Raw genomic sequence first — 3,871 nt, 5'->3', positions numbered from 1 at the left:
CAGATGGAGGAGCCAGCTGACCGAATCTGGCTGACGTCACACCGTCTGCATTGAGCAAGCGGACTTAATGCGTCAAGTCAGGCAAGCGATTCCGGAAGTCGAAATCACGATTTCAAAATAAAGTGAACAAATATTAAGAATTTGAAATTAAAGGAGCCAGTTATGTTGTTGGCTGGCAGTTTAGAAATTATTATTATTATTTTGGACACTTGGCGGCGGTGTTTGGACGCACAGGGTGGTATATTTAAGGGCAAAGATGAGAGGAAGAAGTGGGCGCAGGTAGAAGGGAGGTAGCAGTAACACATCAGTACTTGCAGCAACCCAAAAGATGCTTCACTCGACTCCAAAACATTGCACTAAATTTTAACTTATTTTTACACATTATAGTTGTATACACATTCATTGTTATTTAAATGAAAAATACTATAACGAATACTAAAGGTACGACCTGTTCAGTGGTATAAACAAGCTTACCAGGAGGTTTACTTTGGAAGTTCCAATCGGAAGTCGTAGCTTTGCCTTTATTCTCACTTGATCTTAGTGAAAATGATAATAATGACAATGCACTCTGCGAAAATGAAACAAAATGCTTCATAATCCAGACAAACCACAGAAATGAAACATGGCTAGACCTTAGAGAAACTCAAGGATACATTATTTTAAAGCTAAAACAGATCAAATTTCTCACCAGGCTGATCAAAAGTATTTAAACATTTAACTAGCAGCTCCTGAGCGGACGGCTTTTCAAACACAGGCAATTAACATTAAATATTCTAATGAATTTCAAAGTGTAGTTTTATAAAGGGATTTATGTTACTCTGCTTTAATCTGTGCTGTAGATTGTGTAGAGTAACCCCTTGTCTGAATAGCGTAAGCATGTGACAACTGGCTGTGACACATGTTTATTTACATCAAAGGGGAAACTCAACATTTCTGTTCCTCAAAAATAATCAGTTTGGTAATTTATGCCTCAGAAAGCAGAAACAACCATGATTGGCAGGCTGCAAAAAAAGTGCTTTCAAAACAATCACTTATCCTCCTTTAATCAGCCCCTTACTGACTACATGAAATAATCAGTTTTTATACATAATATAATATTTAAAAGGTACCCTATAGTTTCTGATCAACAGTAGTGGTAGGAAGCAACACATGTTTAGGGGTGGACATGGGTTTGCAAGAAAGGCAAAGCATATTTCTGGCAATTATTTCACAGTTCAACAGGTAGTAATAAATAATAAGTGGAGAAACGCATGAAAAGGCAGGAAGAAGGCTGCTTGCAAGTAGCCTAAATATGGTGTAAACAATGCAGGTTTTATATTTATATTTATATAAGAAAAATCAAATGTGCAAATAAATTCAGCTTGTTTGTTGGACCGTAAAGATACACACTGTATGCTCCACGGGACACTTTTAGATGTCTATGACTACAGTATCAAACAAACCAAAGGAAAACATTACGTTTAAATGTTTCATTTGATTCTGATGACGGTTGGTCAGCAAAAGGGTGAATCCTGCACAAGGAATGTGGACTGCATCATGTGCCTCTACCATACAAACAAAACAACCACAACCAGTATGAACATGCCTCTTAGTGTTAAAGCAAAGCGCAAGTTAAGAATGAGCGTGATCTCAAAGGGAATTACAGGGCTTATACACCTACTGTTTTCAATTGGTGTTTTACATTTCTATATCAGTGTCTGTGAACTCCCTCCAATCAGCACGGAGCGTGTTGTCGACTTGCTTTTTACCACAAAGGCTAACTAATAGCTCTGAACAATGGCAAACATGTCAGCATCTCCATATTGAAAATGCATGAAGAGATAATTGTGTTTGGACTCAGTTAAGATTTCAGAATTTTGACGGCCTGAATGTCTGAATTAAAAATGGTCAGAAAAGGGATTTACCTCCACGACAGGAGCCTGCAGTCACATGACCAAGAAGGGGAAGAATTCATCTCTCCACGGTCAGACATTTATCAGCAAATGCACTCAACTCTGCAAAAGACATGAACAGATTGGCAAAATGTACGTTTCAGTGGACTTGATCACACTAAAAAGGGAGCCACATCTCCCCCAAGTCTTAAAACTAGTTTGAAGTTAAAATAAATGATTGCTAAATGGATAAGAAAGAAACATATAAGACTTAAAGGGTCACAAAAAAAGCTTAGAAGGTCTGATAAGGATGTGCGCTTAAACTTACGACTGATATACCTTTTGTCAGATTAAATACATCATCAACAGGTCATAACTACTCCATAACATGAGAGGACAGGGTGGTCACAGCCTTAAGACCCCACAGACCGGACGGGGAAGGAGCTGAAAGCAAACATCTTTCACTTGAACTTTCTTTCACGCAGACGAGTGCAGCTTGGGTCATTGTTTGCTGTGGAGAAGATTAACAATGGAGACAAAAAACGGTTAATGAAGCAGAAAAACAGGGCAGATAAAGGGCAGACAGCTCCGGAGCCAAATGAATCGTAACTACCTCCATATTTCTTAGCTACCCCCCTGGTTCACAGTGTACCCCTGATCAGGTCTAAATTATTAATCCTCACATTGGACTCTTTAAATAACCACCCTGAGGGAGAGACGGAAGTATTAATTTACATGCAACAGAAGGCCTAATAAATCAAGATAATTCAAGTCATACGCACACAATGAATACATAAAGTAAACAACCTTAAAATCAAATACATTTAAGATCTAATCATTTCATCAGATGAAAAAATCCGTTGTTCTTCGTATTTCATTCAGTAGGTGGCAGTAAAATACAGTCAATATTTACATTTGACACCATTTATCAAGGAGGTGGGTGTTCCTCTGAGGGTCCTCCCTCAGCCTGGCTCCAGCCCACTGCCTGTAGTGGACAAAGCAGATGTTACTACCATCGATAAACCTGGTTTGAGTTGTGAAACATTAGCTTTCAGTTTGAGAAGCATTTAAAATGAGAGAATAATATGTACTAAATCTGCTTGACCTCTATGCATCTCTGTTTCTTGTGTTTGGTTCTTATCTATACTCTCAAAACTTATTGAACATCATTATTACCTAGGAAATGTGTTACAATAATAAGCAGTTAAACGATAAAACAGTACAGTTAGACTGAGATGAGCACAATAAGAAGCTCGACTCACCATCGATTAACTTGTGATTTCTCATCTCTTGTTGCGTTTTCCTCCCGTCTGCGACTCACAGGATGCTCAACGTCATGGAAGTGCAAAAGTAAGATAAACATTTTGACCTTCGTAGTCAAGATGCTGGTCATAATGTTCCACTAAATGAGCAAGAACTCATTCAAAACCAATGGAAAGTCATTGTAATTCACAGTTTGAGGAGTGTGAAGTTTGGATTTTATGGCTGACATCATGTAATCACTAATTTTTTACTTATTTCCTGCTTCCTGTACTTTTGCTTTTGTTTTTACGAAATGCAAGCTTAAGCATCACTTTATGTTTCGCTTTGAAATATTAGCAGAAGTGTAAAATAAGGGGACATAGTTTTGTGGGCCTTTTAGTAGGACTCTTACTGTTCTCAGTATCTGTGTACACTCACATGTACAAACATTGTTTCGGTTTTTGTTGTTGCTCTAAGGAGAGAATAAAAAGCAGTAGCTGTTTCAAATGTGAAGTTGCAAAACTAAAACTACATTTTCCTCTGAGGCATTCAGAGGCCATTTTGTCCCGAGTGAGAGGTTGTTGTTTTTTGGGTCACAGAGTGCTGCTAAAGGGCAGGAACTGGACAAAAGCATCAGTGTCAGAGATTTTAAATCTGGAGCACACAAGACTTAGTTTGTATTTCACATTTACAATGTTCCGCAGAGACATTTAAAACAAGCACGCATGGCATTTTCTTTTTTTTTTTAAAGTACATTC

The sequence above is a fragment of the Semicossyphus pulcher genome, unplaced genomic scaffold (genome assembly GCF_022749685.1).
Source record: "Semicossyphus pulcher isolate SPU_LCO1_2020_fin unplaced genomic scaffold, fSemPul1.0.p SCAF_23, whole genome shotgun sequence".
NCBI lineage: Eukaryota > Metazoa > Chordata > Actinopteri > Labriformes > Labridae > Semicossyphus > Semicossyphus pulcher.
This window is presented reverse-complemented; position numbering follows the sequence as displayed.